This window comes from Puma concolor, chromosome B3 (genome assembly GCF_028749965.1).
Source record: "Puma concolor isolate L17-30 chromosome B3, mPumCon1.1.hap2, whole genome shotgun sequence".
In the NCBI taxonomy this organism is placed as follows: Eukaryota; Metazoa; Chordata; class Mammalia; order Carnivora; family Felidae; genus Puma; species Puma concolor.
In genome coordinates this window covers 129,616,363-129,636,120 of record NC_141672.1, presented here as the reverse complement: position 1 = coordinate 129,636,120, position 19,758 = coordinate 129,616,363, and the positions used below count along the sequence as shown (strand labels likewise).

General features: G+C 39.6%; 1 pseudogene; it reads right to left on the bottom strand.

Annotated features, from left to right (window-relative positions):
• Nucleotides 1–3,494: 3,494 nt before the first annotated feature.
• Nucleotides 3,495–4,257, bottom strand: LOC112856129 (DCN1-like protein 1 pseudogene; annotated as a pseudogene).
• Nucleotides 4,258–19,758: the final 15,501 nt, after the last annotated feature.

Here is a 19,758-nt window from a genome sequence, read left to right as displayed (position 1 = left end):
CCCTCTCCTCCCAACGTCCCTTCTCCTGCTGCAGCCTCCATTGGCTGAAACCAGAAGTTATCAAGGAGCTCTGAAAGGTGCAGTCCCCAGGAGTCAGCCTCTGGGTCACAGAGGAATACAGGGAAGGAGGAGACACGGATCAGGGGAGAGACTGCAGTGGAGATTAACCAACAAAGAGAAGGATCGAGAGACTGCCCAGAAACCCTATCTCTCAGATTAAGACAGATGCAGTGTGTATGTCCTCAGCCTCTAAAGCATCCACAAAATATGGTCCTTGAAGGAGCCAGTGTTTGGGGCATTGCTATGTAAGGATTATGACAGCAGAACAAGTTCAGTGAAAAAGAAAAAAGGTTTTTTGCTCCCTCCCTTTAATATTCCACTTTCCCTAAGCCTAGAAGAGCCAGGAGAGAGGGAGAGTAAGGGAGACAGAAAACTAGGAAAAGGACACATGATGCCTCTTGCCACCACTGGCCCCACCACAGATCCAGCCTGCACTGACGCTGGGCCAGGGTAGAGCTTGACTTGGATATGAGATTCAAATTTTGATTGAGACTGGACTGGACTGAATACCTGAAAGCGAGCCATCTTTACAGAAATGAGGCTAGTTCTTACCATTAAAAATGCCTGGAAAGCTGAGATGGGCTGGCTCACTAAGAGGTCATCAAGGGAAGGAAGATGTGAAAGAACTTACCTGGAGGCCGGGGTGGAAAGAAAATCAAGCCATTTCCTGTTCTTCACTGGTTCAGTCTGTTCAACAAAACAGTTTTTTGTTGTTGTTGTTGTTGTTGTTCATTTATTGTTGAGAGAGAGAGACAGAGCATGAGCTGGAAAGGGGCAGAGAGAAGGAGACACAGAATCTGAAGCAGGATCCAGGCTCTGAGCTGTCAGGACAGAGCCCAACGTGGGGCTCGAACTTGTGAACTGCAAGATCATGACCTGAGCCGAAGTGGGACGCCCAGCTAACTGAGCCACTCAGGCGCCCCAACAAAACTGTTTAACTCAAATCTGTCTCTCTTTTCCAACAGGCTTGAGGCTACGTACTTTTCATGCATTGTCTTACTAACACAACCACTCCGTGGGAAAATATTAGTATAATCTCTGCTTTATAGATGTGGAAATTAAGGCACGGGGAGGTTACAAGGCCATATTAGCCTGGTTTCAAGTCCAGCAAATGTGATTCCAGAATACAAGCTGAACTTTCTTTTTTTAAATATGACTATATTTTTAGGGCAGTTTTAGGTTCACAGAAATTTTGAGAAAAAGGTACAGAGTTGCTGTTTAACCCTTGCCTCACACCTGTACAGCTTTCCCCACTATCACTGTATCACAATGGTACATTTATTGCAATTAATGAACCTAAATTGACACATCATTATCATCCAAAGTCCACAATAGGGTTTACTCTTGGTGTTCCGCATTCTATGGGTTTGGACAAATGTATAATATGTATTCACCATTAAAGAATCATACAGAGTTATTTTCACTGCCGTAAATTTCCTTTGTGGTCTGCCTATTCATCCCTCCCACTGCCTTCAACCCCTGGAAACCACTGAACTTTTTAATGTCTCCATAGTTTTGCCTCTTCCAGAATGTCATATAGTTGAAGTCATATAGTATGTAGCATTTTCAAATTGGCTTTGTTCACTTAGCAACATGCTTTTAGGTTTCTTCTATGTCTTTTCATGGCTTGATAGCTCTTTTTCTTTTTAGTGCTAAATAACATTTTATTGTCTGGATGAACCACAGTATCTTTATCCATTCACCTCTTGAAGGACATCTTGATTGTTTTCAAGTTTTACCAATTATGAATAAAGCTCCTAGAGACATCTGTGTGCATGTGTTTGTATAGACTTACGTTTTCAGTTCACTAGGGTAAATTAATACCAACGAGTACAATTGCTGGATAATGTGGCAAGAATATGTTTACTTTGGTAAGAAACCACCAAACTGCCTTCCAAAGTGGCTGTACCATTTTGCATTCCCACCAGCAACGAATGAGAGTTCTTGTTGCTCCACATCTTCACCAGCATTTGGTGTTGTCAATGTTTTGAATTTTGGCCATCTAGTATGTGTGTAGCAGTATTTCATTGTTGTTTTAATTTGCATTTCCCTGATGATATATGATGTGGAGCACATTTTCATGTGCTTATTTACCATCTGTATATCTTCTTTGGTGAGATGGTGATAGGGTCTTTGGCCCAGTTTTTAATTGAGTTGTTTGTTTTCTTATTCTTGAGTTTGAAGAGTTCTTTGTATATCATGGATAACAGTCCTTTTTCAGATGGTCTTTGCATATATTTTCTCCTAGTATATGGCTTGTCTTCTCATTCTGTTGACATTATTTTTCACAATACAGATATTTTAATTTTCATTAAGTCCAGCTCATCAATTGTTTCTTTCATGGATTGCATCTTTGGTGTTGTATCTAAAAAGACATTACCATACCCAAGGTCATCTAGATTTTCTCCTAAGCTATATTCTAGAAATTTTATAGTTTTAAATTTTACATTTAGGTCTATGATTCATTTTGAGTTGATTTTTGTGAGGTTATAAAGTATGTGTCTAAATTTATTACTCTGCATGTGGGTGTACAGTTATTCCAGTGCCATTTGTTGAAAAGGCTGTCTTTGCTCCATTGTATTGCTTTTGTTCCTTTGTCAAAGATAAGTTGACTATAGTTATGTGGGTATATATCTGGGCTCTCTATTCTGTTATTTTGATCTAGTTGTCTGTTATTTTGCTAATACCACACTGTCTTGGTTACTGTAGCTTTATATTAACTTTTAAGTCAGGTAGTGTCAGTCCTTCAACTTTGTTCTTCTCCTTATATATTGTGTCGATTATTCTGGGTCCTTTGCCTCTCCCTATAAACCTTAGGGTCAGTTTGTCAATGTCCACAAAATAACTTTCCAGGATTTTGATTGGAATTTCAGTGAATCTAGAGATGAAGTTGGGAAGAACTAAATCTTGACAATATTGAGTCTTCTTGTCCATGAACATGGAATACTTCTCCATTATTTAGTTGTTATTTAATTTAATTCATCACAGTGTTTTATTTTTCCTTATATTTTGTACATATTTTGTTAGATTTATACCTGAGTACTTCATTTGGGGGAGTGCTAAGGGATATAAATGGTACTGTGTTTTTAATTTCAAATTCCACTTGTTCATTGCTGGTATATAGGAAAGTGATTGACTTTTATATGTTCTAAGACTTATGGGAAAATAAACTAGTATCATCCACAGACAAAAAATGAAATCTGCAATATTGGAATTATGAATGTTCAAATCAGCCCAGACAAGAATATAAGTCCAAACCACCAATAGACGAATGAAATACCATATGGTCCAAGATATATCCTTAAAGTTTTGACACAACCCTCAGTCTGAATTGTGAGGACTGATCTTCAGTTCAGTCCAGCCAACAGAAATTGTGCAATTTTCTGTTGTATTTATTATACAGACTGTGTATATTCTAGAAGGTTCTTTTAGTACTACACTATTGTACTTTCTGTCCCAGCAATTAGAGGGCATGCAAATTCCACAAAATCATCAATAAGAACAGGCCATGCTCTTTCTTTGTGATAATTAGGCATGTTATCTGCAATCATTGTACTGAAATCTAAAAGAAGATTCCAAGTATTTTTTGGTATTGATCATTTATCATGTTCCAATAAAAATTTATTCCATAAGTCTAAGAATGCATATCTCCCTTAAACACTAAATTCCAGCAGGCAATTGCCATTTTTAGATCTAATCCTTTTTGTCTTGGATTCTTTGCAAAATTAAAAGTAAGCTTGTAAAAGTCCTTAAATCATCCTGGTTCTTTCAATTCTTGTTCCATTTTGGGTATCTGGGCATTTAGTTTTTCTATGTCATATCATTCATGAACTCCTGTTTGGAAAACTTGCACTGTGTTGCTGCTCTGAACTTTCACACAATAATCAATGCACTGATGCTGGCTGGATCAAGTACGAGGTCATCACATATGTTCTGTATACCATCTATTGCAATTTTATTTTCATCTTGAGGATCTTTGTATCTATTGTATAGCTGTTCTAATTTCTTCCTGTCCAGTGATCCTTTTATACTCTCACATATACAAAGTTCAAGATTTTGGATAAAAAAAAGTCTGTTGCAATATCTAACCTCCAGTCATTTTGAAACAGACAACTTACTACTGTTTTTTTCACTTGAGTGTGTGAAGCTAATAAACTGATGAATTTTATCCTTCTGTGATGATTTCAACTTGCTCATGTTGGTGTCCTCTAGGCCTCTCCCCTCCTCCTTTGGCTCTGCAGTGAATCAGATCCTGGATTTTTTTGTTGATTCTTTGAGATTTTTGACATAGATGATCATGTCATCTGTGAACAAAGATAGTTTTGTTTCTCCCTTCCCAATTTGTATACCTTTATTTTCTTTTCTTGCCTTATTGCATTATTTTAACTTCTAGTACAATGTTGAAAAGGAGTGGTGAGAGGGGATATCCTTGTCTTGTTTCTGATCCTAGTAGGAAACTTTTGAGTTTCTCACAAATATGATATTAGCTACAATGGTTTTTGTAGATATTTTTTACTAAGTAGAGGAAGTTCCCCTCTATTCCTAGTTTACTGAGGGTTTTTTTAATGAATGAGTGTCAGATTTTGTCAAATGGTTTCTCTGCACCTATTGTTATAATCATGTGATTTTTTTTTCTTTTTAATTTGTTGATGTGGTGGATTACATTGATTGATTTTCAAATTTTGAAGTAGCCTTCCAATCCTTGGAATAAATCTCACTTGATCATGGTATATAATTTTTAAAATACATTGTTGAATTCAATTTGTGAATATTTTGTTAGGAATTTTGCATCTATGTTCATGAGAGATATTCATCTGTAGTATTATTTTCTTGTAATATGTTTGTCTGGTTTTGGTATTAGGGTAACACCAGCCTCTTATAATAAGTTAGGAAGTATTTATTCTGCTTGTATTCTCTGAAAAAGATTGTAGGGAATTGATGTCATTTCTTCCTTAAATGTTTGGTAGAATTCACCAGTGAACCTATCTGTTTCCAACAGAACCTATCTGTTATTAATTCCATTTACTTAATAGATAGAGGCCTATTTGGACTACCTATTTCTTCTTGCGTGAGTTTTGGTAAATTGTGTCTTTCAAGGATTGGTCCATTTCATCTAGGTTATCAAATTTGTGAGTATAGAGTGGTTCGTAATTCTTTTATTATTCTTCTAATGTCTATAGGCTCTGCAGTGATGCCCCTTCTTTCATTTCTGGTATTAGTAATGTGTATCTTCTCTTTTAGATAAAAGAGAGTTGGCCTGACTAGAAGCTTACTAATTTTATTAATCTTTTCAAATAACCAGCTTTTGGTTTTGTTGATTTTTTTCTATTGATTTCCTGTTTTCAATTTTGTTGATTTCTGTTCAAATCATTATTTTTTTTTCTTTTCTTTTCTTTGATGTTTATTTATTTTTGGGAGACAGATACAGAGCACAAGAGGGGGAAGAGCAGAGAGAGAGGGAGACATAGAATCCAAAGCAGGCTCCAGGCTCTGAGCTGTCAGCACAGAGCCTGATGTGGGACTCAAACCCATGAACTGTGAGATCATGACCCAAGCCCAAGTGGGACACTTAACCAACTGAGCCACCCAGACTCCCTACTGTCTTTTCTTATGCCTACTTTGCATTTAATTTGCTCTTCTTTTTCTAGTATCCTAAGATGAAAGCTTAGATTTTTGATTTTAGATCTTTCTTCTCTTCCAATATATGCATTCAATGCTATAAATTTCCTTCTAAGCACTGCTTTCACTGCATCCCACAAATTTTTAAAGTTATGTTTTCATTTGCATTTAGCTTAAACTATTTAAAATTTCTTTTTCTTTGGCCCATGTGTTATTTTGAAGCGTGTTATTTGATCTACATATATTTCAGAATTTTCCAGTTACTTTCTGTTATTGATTTCTAGTTTAATTCCACTGTGGTGTGAGGTCAGATGTTGTGATTTCAGTTCTTTCAAATTTGTTAAGGTGTGTATTATGGCCCAGAATGTGGTTTGTCTTGGTGAATGTTCCATTTGAAGTTGAGAAGAATGTGCATTTCTGTTGTTACATGGAATAGTCTACAGATGTCAATTATATCCAATTGATTATAGGTGTTGTTGAGTTCAGCTGTGTCTTTACTGATTTGCTGTATGATGGATCTGTTCATTTATGAGAGATAAGTATTGAAGTTTCCCACTATGAACATGGACTCAACTATTTCTTGTTGCAATTCTATTAGTTGTTACCTCACATAGTTTGACACTCTGTTGTTAGCTACGTACATGTTAAGGATTACTATGTCTTTTTGGAGACCTGACCCCTTAATTATTATTTATCCCTGATAACTTTCCTCGATTTGAAATCTGCTCTGTCTGAAACTAATGTAAGTACTCCCATTTTCTTTTGATTAGTGTTAGTATAGTATTTTTTTCTCTATCCATTTACTTTTAATATATATGTGTCTTTAATTTAAAGCAGATTTCTTGTAGACAGTCTATTGTTGGATCTTATGTTTTATTTATTTTATTTTATTTTAATTCCAGTAGAGTTAACATACAGTGTGTTATTAGTTTCAGATGTACAATATAGTGACTTAACAATTCCATACATCACCCAGTGCTCATCATGACAAGTGCACTCCTTAATTCCCATCACCTATTTAACCCATCTTCCTGCCCACTTCTGCTCTGGTAACCATCAGTTTGTTCTCTGTTGTTAAGAGTCTGTTTCTTGTCTCATCTCTCTCTCTCTCTTTTCCCTTTGCTTGTTTGTTTTGTTTCTTAAATTCCACATATGAGTGAAATCACATGGTATTTGTCTCTCTAGTTGGATCTTATGTTTTGATCTACTCTGATAATCTGTCTTTTAGCTGATGCGTTTAGACCATTGACATTCAAAGTGATTATTGATACAGTTGGATTAATATGTACCATATTTATTACTATTTTATTTTTGTTGAGCTTGTTCTTTGCTCCTATTTTTTTCTTCCATTCTTTTTATGCCTTTTATGGTTTTAACGATTATAATGATTCCATTTTTTCTCCTTTCTTAACATACAAGTTATACTACTTTTGTTTAACTTTTTTTAGTGGCTGCCCTAGAATTTGAAATATACACTTGCAACTAATTCAAGTTCACTTTCAAATAAAACTACCATTTCATGGGTAGTGTGCATACTTTATAATAACAAAATAATCCTAATCCCTCCCTCCCATACCTTGTATTATTGCTGTTATTCATTTCACTTGTATTTAAGCAGACATATGATATATACACAAGCATACATAAATACATTGCTACTATTATTATATTAAACAAACTTATCTGTTAGTTCAATTAAGAATTAGGGGCGCCTGGGTGGCGCAGTCGGTTAAGCGTCCGAATTCAGCCAGGTCACGTTCTCGCGGTCCGTGAGTTCGAGCCCCGCGTCAGGCTCTGGGCTGATGGCTCAGAGCCTGGAGCCTGTTTCCGATTCTGTGTCTCCCTCTCTCTCTGCCCCTTCCCCGTTCATGCTCTGTCTCTCTCTGTCCCAAAAATAAATAAACGTTGAAAAAAAAAATTAAAAGAATAAGACAGGGGCACCTGGGTGGCTCAGTTGGTTGAGCTTCCAACTTTGACTCAAGTCATGATCTTGCAGTTTGTGAGTTCCAGCCCTGCATGGAGTTTGCCACTGTTCACCGTTAGCACAGAGCCCACTTCAGACCCTCTGCCCCTTTCTTTCTAAAGAACTTCTTTACATGCTTTGTTCAAGGCAGATTCACTGCCAAGAAATTCCTTCAACTTTTGTGTTTCAAAATTTTTATTTCTTTTTTCACTTTTGAAAAATAATTTTTCAGGATATGGAAATCTAGGTTGAGAGTCTTTTTCTTTCAACACTTTAAATATTTCACTCCATGTTCTTCTTGCTTAAGTGGTTTCTGAGGAGAAGTCAGATGTAATTCTTTGTTCTTCTATCGGCAAGGTGTTTTTTGTTTTTTCCATCTGGAGGCTTTCATGCAGGCTTTTTTTCTTTATCTTTGATTTTACAAAGTTTAAAAATAATATGCCTAGAAGCAGGTTTTGTTTTTTGTTTTTGTTTGTTTTGTTTTGTTTGCATTTATCCTGCTTGGGGTTCTCTGAGGTTCTTAGATCTGTGATTTGGTATTTGGCATTCATTTAGGGAAATTCTTAGTCATTTTTGTTTCAAATCTTGCTTCTCTCTCTTCTTTCTCATTCTGCTATTACCATATGTTATACCTATTGTATTTGTCCCACAGTCCTTGGATATTCTGTTTTGCCTTTCTCAGTATTAGTTCTCTTTGCTTTTTGTGGATTCTGTTGATATGTGTTCTAGCTCAGACATTCTTCCCTCAACTACGTCTAGTGTACTAACAAGCCCATTAAAGGCATTCTTCATTTCTGTTAGTGTTTTTGACCTCTAGCATTTCTTTTTGATTCTTTCTAATGCCTTCCACTTCTCTGCTTTCAAAGCCCAATTATTCTTGTATGCTGTCTTCTTTATCCATTAGAACTTTTTGCATGTTAATCACAGTTGGTTTAAATTCTTGGTCTGATAATTCCAACATTGCTGCCATATCTCAGTCTCAAGCTCTCTCTGTCTCTTCAAATTGTGGGTTTGGGGTGTGTGTGTGTGTGTGTGTGTATTTGCCTCTTTATATGCCTTGTAGTTTTTTTCTTGATAGCCAGACATGATGTACCAGGTAAAAGGAATGGCCATAAACAGGGCTTTAATAATGTGGTGGTAAGGTGTGGTGGGAGCAGAAGTGTTATATGGTCCTACGATTAGGTCTCAGTCTTTTAGTAAAGCTATGCCTCTGGACTGTGGAGTTCACAAGAGTTTCTCAGTTATGATCTTCCCCCTTATGTAGGATAGGAAAGCTAGAGCTCACTGGAGTTGGATATTTCCCTTACCCCAGCAGGTTAGGCTCTGGTTAACTAGTTTTCCCTGAAGGCAGGCTTTGTTAAGGAGAAGAGAGTGCTGTAGCATATATCAAAATGCTTCCTTTCCCCCTCCTCCTGCCAAAAGTGTGGAGAAATTTTTCTTCCCTGATATTTACTGTGAGAACCTGGTTGAGATCCTGGAGCTAAATTTCACAGAATTGCAGAGGACCCTTCCTGACTGGGTCCTCCAGAGTTTAAGTCTCATACTGTCCACACTGAATTGTCCAGCACTTCACCATGTAATGTTCAGGTTTCTCTACCCTGGCACTGGTTCCTCGGTGGTTTCCAGCTGTGGGTTTGCTCATGTAAGCTGTGACTCCTTGTATTCACCTGTCTCTGCGGTCATGACAGCAATGGTTTTCCCTGTGTTCTTTCCTAGAGATCTAAGAAGAGTTGTTGATTTTTCAGGCTGTTCAGTTTTTTTTTTTTTTTTTAACTTGTGAGGATGGAATGGCAACTTCTAAGCTCCTTATGTCCAGAACTGGAAAAACTCCTGAGTTAAACTTCTAGTGGATCTGCACACACTTTGTGCTTCACTTAGTGGAGTGAAAGGGTTAGTGTTGTGAAATATTCTACTGGTTAGAAGATGTGGAGTCTGATCTGGTCTCCAAGGTCCATTCAAGATGAGTGAGCATCTGAGCAAGCAGGGATGGGCCAATGCATCCAACCAGAGCTGGTGGAAGGGTGGGGGAGGCCCCACATCCCCAGGAAGTTTGGGAGGGAAGACAGATGGAGGCCTTGTTATGTAACCACCCCTATAGTAGCAAAGCCACTCCTCCAACCAATGTCTCCACCTCTGGCTTCCAGGTGACATAGAGAACCCCATTTAAACCCTCCCATGGTGCAGGCTGTGCCTGGAGAAGCTGCTTGGCAAACAGGGAATGGGTGCAAAAAGTTCTGGGGCTGCACCACTTAATGGGGAAGCGGGGGGTGGGAATGGGAGAGCAGAGGAGGAATCATTAACTGATGATCAGACTGTGGAGGCTCCATAGCAAAGAAACAAGAAGATGAAATCAGAAATGAAGGTGGAAGCCAAAAAGGCAGTCACTAGGTAAGCTGGAGGGGCAAAGGAGCAATGTACATGATATGGGTGATATTAATGGGAGGCAAGAAGCAGAGGAGGTTCATGTTGCCCTCCTGCCCATTACAAGCTAGCATTTATTGCCCTGAATCTGCAAGCACAGATTGGCTTTCACTGTTCCTAGAAGGTGGTAGTCTGATGGTGCAGAGCATTTCCATGCAGCTGTCCTGGTCCTGGGAGAGATGTCCATTTAATGGCTGTATTACCTAAATTACCTCCTTGAGAGTCACATTGCTTCCTCCATTCATGTACATCAGCACTCCACTAAAAAGGCAATTTTCTTTCACCCACGCTGCCATTCGCTCAAAGGGCACTCATTTTAGACATGTATCATCTGGTTTTGAATTCAGCCCAGAACCCAGTCCCAACCAACCTTGCTTTCTTATGCAATCAGGCCACCCCTGGGAAGCCTGTCTCCCAGAGCACCTTCACTGAATCTGCCACTGGGCACCGCACACTGGCTCTTCCCAATCTTTGCCCCAGAATGCCCTGGCCCCAGACAACCTCCCACACAGACCCCTCCAGATGTGAACATGTTTTAGGGTGTGACTGTGCTCCCTGCCGTAAACCTGCCTAGGTATAACATGACCGATTCCTCTGCCCTTGTCACAAAGATGTGACACTTTAAGTAACAGACCATGCTGAAGTAAAAATGCACTATTACAATGATAGGACCGTATGTTCACTAGGGGAGCAGGATCCCTATGCTCTTCCTGTTTTCCATGTGATTATTCATGCGTCTCAGATGTGGCTGGCAATCGAAGGCTAGAGTTTCTGGAGCCCACCTTTCACTCTGTTTTAAGAACTGGGATTACATTTACTCGCTACCAAGCTTTTAGTCCATCTCCTGTTTGGCAGAATTCTCCTTAAGGATCAAGGACAAAGTGTTATTTATCACTTCAAAAAGTTCTCAGAAAAGCAGAGCAAAACCACAATGAAGTACCACTTCATACCCACTAAGATGGTTGTACTTTTTTTTTTTTTTAAGGAAAATAAGTGTTGGCAAGGTTGTGGAGAAATTGGAACACCTGTGCACTGCTGGCAAGAATGTAAACTGGTGGAGCCATTGTGGAAAACAATCGGGCAGTTCCTCACAAACATAGAGTTACCATGTGACTCAGCAATTCCACTCCTAGGTATAGACCCAAGAGAATTGAAAACAGGTATTCAAAAATGTACATGCACATTCATGTTCATAGCAGCACTATTCATAATAGCCAGAAGCTAGAAATAACACAAATGTCCACCAATGGATGAGTGAATAAGCAAAATGTGGTATGTACATTTGATGGGATATTACTCAGCCGTCAAAAAGGAGGAAGCATTGATACATGCTACAGTGTGGATAAACTTCCAAAACATTACGCTGAATGAAAGCATAAGTGAAAGAAGCCAGACTAAAGGTCACATTATGCCCTTCATGGATTGGTTCCACTTATATAAAATGTTCAGAATGAGTAAATCCATAGAGACAAGAAAGCAGGTAATGGTTGCTAGGGGCTAGGAAGATGGGGGAATGGAGAATGGTGAATAATTGTTTGATAGGTATAGAGCTTCTTTTTAGGGTGATGAACATATTTTGAAACTAGATGGAGGTAATGGTTGCATATTATCATAAATGTACTAAATACCACTGAATTGGTCATTTTAAAATGGCTGGTTTTGGGGGCGCCTGGGTGGCTCAGTCGGTTAAGCGTCCGACTTCAGCCAGGTCACAATCTCGCGGTCCGTGAGTTCGAGCCCCGCGTCAGGCTCTGGGCTGATGGCTCAGAGCCTGGAGCCTGTTTCCGATTCTGTGTCTCCCTCTCTCTCTGCCCCTCCCCCGTTCATGCTCTGTCTCTCTCTGTCCCAAAAATAAATAAACGTTGAAAAAAAAATTTTTAAATGGCTGATTTTGTTAGGTGAATTTCAGCTAAATTTTTAAAGTGTCAGGAGTAAGGTTGAGTCTGGAGACCCAAGGTCATCTGGAATCTCCTTTTCCTCTGTTGAGCAACTAACTGGGTGCTCAATCAGATTCACTCATTACTGTTTTCCCAATGAGTCCTTGTTTATCAATCTCAGGATGCCATGGAGAGGGGTCACTGTATCTCTATTTTAAATTCCATCTCTATTTTAAATTCTATTTTAAAGGCCATGGAATTTAAAGCCCATCTTGCAGATAGAGAAGACAGAACTGAAGTGACTTGCTCAGGCCACTTGTGAGGGTAACAGTGAGGCTAGTTTTGAGCTTGCCCAAGCCCTGCTGACTTGCTATCACCACTATGCTTTGCTCCCAGCAGCTATAATGTGGAAGGACAGAAGGCATACAACAGTCCAAGAAAACCACACTGCTATCCAGCAGGAAGACTGAGCTAAGCACAGCCCACAAGAACAGAGGGGGTAACGCTGCTTTAACAAAATTTCTTGTCTTCTTGATACTGCCCAGTTTGCCCTGAAACTCCCAGCTCACTTCCCCACTCTGCTACCATTCTTTTCTGAAAACTGTCTTCCTTTGCTTGCAAATGAATGGCTGCCTGGGGCACTGTGGCCCTGCTCCTGTCAGGGGTGGGCAGCGGACTCTGGCTCTGACAACTCATCACCTTCCTGAGGAGGTTGGAACTGGGACTTAGACCCCCTCTGGGACCTGGACCCTAACATGTAAAATTCCTAAGCTACTGGAGGTTGTGTTACCCCAAGGTAGTAGCCAGAGAAAGAGGCAAAGGAAACATGGAGATAGAATTTTCTCACTTCCCTACAGTGCCCATGCATGACTATGTTCCTGAGGCCCAGCTCCCTCTCCATTGGAATCTGAGGAGTGCCCCAGGTTGCTGCTGGGGCAGGCCATGCACATTAGCACCCTCACAACCCACCCAACTCCTATACAGTAATCTAGAGTATGGAAACTAATGTCCACATTTCCCAGAATCCCTTGCTGTGAAGTTTCTACATGTGACCAAGGCACGTACACCTGCAGAACGCTTGGAAGTTGATAATGAGCACCCCAGAGTGGTGGCCACACTCAGGGGGATCAGACCTTCTACAAGTAAACTGGACCAAGGGCTCAGCTTTCCTGAGCAGCTGGGGTGGGAAAGTCTATTGCCCAAACCCTAAGAAGTAGCAGGGGCAGAAGTAGCTGTGGGGTTTTCAGAAGACAAGTCCTGTGTTCTAGCTGGGCATCTTTTCTGGCTGTAGTATCTAAGCTTGGGTCCTTGACCTGCGCAGAAATCCTATCCACCACATAATATGCTGTAATAAATTCCTTATTCTTAAACGAACTTGTAGATTCTGTAGTCTGCAGCTTACAAAGAATACATTTATACATCCAACAATCAGAGATACCTCCGGATAGTCTAACTTGGGCATCTGTCACTTGGAAGCAAAATAGTTAATCAATACAATTGCCAAATTCACTATCCAAATTGTCTATTTTTTAAAGCAACTTCGTAAGGGGTTGAAAAAATTATTTTATCCAAATAAATACATGTTTCCATTTTCAGGTAGCTTGGACAATACCCTCTAAGTTAAAACATGTGAAATTTCATTTTTATAGAATGGGAAATAAGTGAGCGATACAAGTTAATCCACTTGTGGGGAACACTGACTAGTTGAAATTTTATCAATAAAAGTTTAAAATTTAAAAAGCATTTAAAATAAAAATACTCATTTTTATTGGGTCATTAGCTCTAATGTGCTTGAGTTTTGAGGGCATGAGGCCCAGAGAGTTGCTCAAGAACACACAGAGAGTAACAGGATTAGAACAAGAAGACGTATCTCTTGGCACTGGTCTCGTCTCTCCCCTAAAGCACAGTATCTCCAGAGGCTAAGATTTCAGAGCTTGTGACTTAGCCAGAAACAACAGAAGAAAGAAAAGAGAGCAGAGCCTCATCCCATATTTTTTATTTATGACTGTGCTAGTAGAATTACAAGTCAGAAGAATGGATCTGTGAAAGATGTATTTGGCCGAATCCTTGTTTGTTATACCTTTTCTGAAGGGAGTTATCAATTCATAGGGAGGAGTGTGAGTTCATGCCCATTCTTCCCTTTTCCCATCGCCAGGCTTGCCCACACTGGATGAGCTGTACCTCGATTTTTCACCCAGCCCTTCACAAAGATTGGACTAATGTGTCTAAAGTTTCATGAAGTTTCTGCTGAAAGAAATGTTGCTTCTTTCCTAAAGATACTCCAACAGAAGCTCTTTTTTTTCTTTTTAAACAAAGCATGGGAACAGTCTGTAGCAACTATCATAAATAGAGATTTGTCATGTCAGGGAAAGGTGCTGCCGGAACCGATGGGCAGGCTGAAGTCATGATTGTGGTGTCTCTGAGAAGCCCGCCAGGTGCTTACAAGAACTGAAGTATAAGCGGGGTTAGCAACTGGCCCCAAAGGGTGGCTACTCCTCATACAAATGCTACTGAAAATTCACTCAGAGGAGAGGCAAGAGCCTTCATCAGAGTAGCAGAGAAAGAAAGAAACAATGACTTTGTAATGAGCAAATCACTGAAAAATGAGAAGGGCTGCTTGTTACCTAATGTGTCTTCTGGAGATAGATGGTATTTCATGGAGTCAACCAAACAGGAAATGAATCAGTGTTTGAAATAACAGTAGCTACACAAGATTTTTCTTAATTCTCTCCAGACTTGAAAACAATAACAATGTCAGCATCCAGGAGACATAAGTTCTCTGTCGTGTATTGAGGAATAACACCAAGTTCAACAGCCCTTAAAGGTCTTGGAGTTGGGTGTTTTTGAAGCAGTGGATCTCACACTTTAAAGGAAACCTTGACTACCTATTTATCTTTGCCAGAAAGACCCAGGGTGGCAGAAACTAAGAGTTCTGCTTTGAATGTCCTTTCTTAAATGAATGGTGATAGCATTATCTGACCATTTTTTAACTAATGTAGGAATGGGAAGCCATATTGCCTACTTTGACTTCTTCCCCTCAATGGACGGAGGGACTTTCCCTATAGGACTGGACCCCATCCCCAAACCAGCAGGCTCAACAGGTGATCATGTGTCTAGCCATGGGCAGGAGGGTGGGGCATTGAGGGGAACCTGCAAAGGAAAAAGCCACCATGCAGGCCCACCAGGGTCCTAATGGTTTCTGGCAACAATTAATGCTATTTCTAAGGATATAGTGAACCTGAGGTGCAATCAGGTATAAAAAACATATTATAACAACTGGATTTATTGCCCAAAGAACAAAGGAATAGAAGGCAGAATGAAAGGGGCAGACACATAGAATTTGAGAAGAGATGAGAAGCATGAGGGATTTGTCATGATGGAAACGTACCTCAAGGTTCCCAAACACTCTCCAGGGAGGCCAGCAGAGAGGGTATGGAACAGAAAGGCTCACAAACCATACCAAGTTTCTCAAATCACACTTGTATGAGCCAGTTTAAAACATACAGAGAGAAGCCAGTGGAAGAGATGGAAGAGGTTGAGACACTCAGGATAGAAGCAAACAGGGCACTTGCATGTCTGTCTCTGCCACATCAGCCTTCCCTGTGGTTATAAGGAACAGAACTGAAGATGGGCAAAAGGGCTCAGCAGATGGAAGGTGCCTGAAGTGAATACACTTTCCTCTATCAGAGAGATGCTGGACAAGTGTACTGGGTTGTGTGTCAGCTAAGGCTCACTAATAACCACTGAAGAGCCTACACTGCATGTTTCAGGTAACTAAGGCATGGCTGTATCAGTTTGCTAGGGCAGCAATAGCAAAATGCCACAGACTGAGCAGCTTAAACAATAAGAGTTTATATTCTTATGGTTCTGGAGTCTGGACGCCTAAGATCAAGGTGCCTAGCATGCTTGGTTACTTCTGAAGGATATAAGAGAAGGATCTGTCCCAAGCCAGAATCATAATGCTATTGTTTAAAAAAATTATCAGAAAACAAGAAATAACTCTTAGAGATTATAAATATAATGCAAAAATTAAAAACTCAACAGAAATCTTGAAAGATCAACTGGAGAAATATTCCAGGAATAAAAGACAAAGGTATAAAACAGAAAAAAAAAAGATAATAGGAGCATGCAGTTGATGCAAAAGTGGCCATAATTCTCTACCCTTCCCTATATCCATACTGTCATAGTCAGTTCAGACTGTTATAAAAAAATAGCACAGGCTGGGTGACTTAACAAATACTTATCTTTACAGTTCTAGAGATTGGGAAGTCCAAGATCAAGGTGCTGGCAGACCTGATGCCTGGTGAGAGCCTTTTTCCTGGTTTACAGATGGCCATCTTCTCATTGTATCCTCACAGGGCAGAGAGAGAGAGAGAGAGAGAGAGAGAGCAGAATCAAGATTTCTCTGCTTATAAGGGCATTAATACCATCATGAGAGCTCCACCCTTATGACTTAATCACCTCCCAAAGGTCCCATTTCTAAATACCATCACATTGGGTATTATGGTTTCAACATATGAATTTTTAGGAGGACACAGATATTCAGTACATGGCACCTGCCTTTTGCAATATGACTTTGTAGTTTCTGCCCACAAAAAGTGGAGTTTATTTTTCCTCCCCTTGAATATGAGCTGGACTTATAATTTGCTTTAGCCAACAGAATGTGACAGAAGAGACATACGAGTGCTGAGTCAAAGCCCTTGAGTCTTGTACACTCCTGCTTGCTTTTTCAGAGCTCTATCCAGCTGCCATGTGAACAGAGCTAGATTAGCCTGCTGGAAGATGAGAGTGTGTGGAGGGAGATGAACTATACTAGCTGACACCATCCTATACCAGCCAATTACTAACAAGCCCAACAGCTGACCACTGATGCATGAATGAGCCCAGCCAATACTAGGAAGGCTGCCCACCTAAGCCCAAACCAAATTACTGACCTCCAGAATCTTCAGCTAAATAAGTGGTTGTTTTAGTCACTAAATTGGGGGATAGTTTGCTACACAGCAACACATAACTGATATAGAACATCAGGAAGCAAGAACAAAGGCAAAAAAGAGAAGAAAACTGCCACAGGCATAGTACAACAAATTTCCCAAACCTAACAGATGAGTTTCCATGTTGAGAGAGTCCACCAAATATCCACTCTAATATGTGAAAAAAAAAATCCTACACTAAGGATATCTTTGTGAAATTTCAGAATACTAGAAGAGAAGTTCCTATGAACTTTCAGAAATGAAACAATGGTCATATAGAAAGAATCTGGAGTAAAAAGTAGTACAAATGGCATTGGAGTTCCCAGAGGCAACCCTGGAAACTAGAAGACCATGGAGAAAATGCCTTCAAAATGCAGAGAGAATGATTTCCTCCTGATAAGTGTATGATCAAAGTGTGGGTGTGTAATAAAGACATTTGCAAACACTCAAGGTCCCCAAAACGTGTTGCCCTGCATCCTTTCTCAGGAAGCTACTGGAGGATGTGCCTCAACAAAATGAATAGGTAATATATTTATACTTATGTATGGGTCGTGTACTTGAATTAGTATACTTACACTTACCCAGGAGAATTAAAAACATGCCCACAAAAAAACTTGCATAAACGTGCATATGAAACTAGCAGCATTATTTATAATAGCCAGAAAGTATAAACAATCTAAATGCTTATCAACAGGTAAATGGGTAAACAAAATGTGATAGATCCGTACAATGGAATATTATTTGGCCATAAAAGGGAATTAAGTATGGATACATGTTATAACATGGATGAACCTTGAAGACATTATGCTAAGTGAAGGAAGCCAGACACAGAAGGTCATATATTATATAGTTCTATTGATTCGAAATGTCTAGAATAAGCAAATCCATACAGACAGTAAGTATATTAGTGGTTTCCAGGACCTGGAGGGAGGAAGGAATGGGAAAATGAGTGCTAATGGGGTTTCTTTTTGGGGTGATGAAAATGTTCTGGAATTAGATAGTGGCACAATTTTGTGAATGTAATAAAATCACTCGGTTGTACAGTTTTTGAAGTGGCCACCCTACAAGGGTGAATTTTATGGGATCTGAATATTATTTCAATTAAAAATGCCTACATACATTGACAGAGTTGAATTCTGCAGATTTAGAAAATAAGGGCTTCAACATAAGAAACAGGCAAAGGGATGGGGCGCCTGGGTGGCGCAGTCGGTTAAGCGTCCGACTTCAGCCAGGTCACGATCTCGCGGTCCGTGAGTTCGAGCCCCGCGTCAGGCTCTGGGCTGATGGCTCGGAGCCTGGAGCCTGTTTCCGATTCTGTGTCTCCCTCTCTCTCTGCCCCTCCCCCGTTCATGCTCTGTCTCTCTCTGTCCCAAAAATAAATAAACGTTGAAAAAAAAATTTTTTAATAAAAAAAAAATAATAAAAAAAAAAAGAAACAGGCAAAGGGAATGCCAAGGATAGTATTAAAATCTTAGGACTGTGCAGCAGTGGAAGTGACAATGCCAGATTAGAACAGTAGGCAAGGGACTCTGAGAAAGATGTCTCCAATTCAAAAATGAAGCTGGTGTTGTATAAGTTCTTTATATATTTTGGATATTACCCCTTACTGTGTATATAATTTTCAAATATCTCCTCCTATTCATTAAACAGTATGGAAGTTCCTCAAGAAATTAAAAATAGAAATATTAGGTGATCCAATAATTCCATTATTGGGTATTTACCCAAAGAAAACAAAAACATTAATTTGAAAAGGTATATGCACCCCTATGTTTATTGCAGCATTATTTACAATAGCCAAGATAGGGAACCAACCTAAGTGTCCATCAAGAGACAAAAGGAAAAGGGGCGCCTGGGTGGCGCAGTCGGTTAAGCGTCTGACTTCAGCCAGGTGACGATCTCGCGGTCCGTGAGTTCGAGCCCTGCGTCAGGCTCTGGGCTGATGGCTCAGAGCCTGGAGCCTGTTTCCGATTCTGTGTCTCCCTCTCTCTCTGCCCCTCCCCCATTCGTGCTCTGTCTCTCTCTGTCCCAAAAATAAATAAACGTTGAAAAAAAAATTAAAAAAAAAAGAGACAAAAGGAAAAGACACACACACACACACACACACACACGAGAAAGGAAGATATAGGAAGATATATATCCTGTATCTCCCACTCCCCTTCACCCATTTTTCCCAATCCATGCTCCCACCCACCTGCCACACCCAGCGACCATAAGTATATTCTCTGTATTTTTAGGCCTGATTCTGCTTTTTGTTGTTTGTTCATCTGGATTTTGGGGGATTAGATTCCACTTATGAATGAAATCCTATGGTATTTGTTTTTCTCAGTTGATTTATTTCACTTAGCATAATACCTTCTTGGTCCATCCATGTTGTCTCAAATGACACAATCTTATCCTTTTTATGGATGTGTAATATTCCATTGTATGCATGTGTTATCTGTGTGTATGTGTGTGTGTATATATATGTATATATACACACACACATATAGTCACTATATATATAGTCACACTGTATGACTCAGCTGTGAGGAACAGTTGCACATTAATAATGTAAACACAAATACATACATACTTAAAAACTGATATAACAATATTACCAGGAGGGGAGGCACATGTGTGTTTGTAGACAGGAAATGGAGAGGGATTTATCAGTAGATGCTATCTAAAATTGAAAACTCAAGAAATAGAAGTATAGTCAAGTTATATAGAAATATGGATATAAATGCCAGGAAAAAAAACAGCTAAAACAGTTTAAAAACATTTGCTTCGGAAGTCTTTTCCTGCCTTATCCATCAAACTTCTAATTTTTACTTGAAAACAGTCTTCCCATTGGGCAAAAGCCATATTC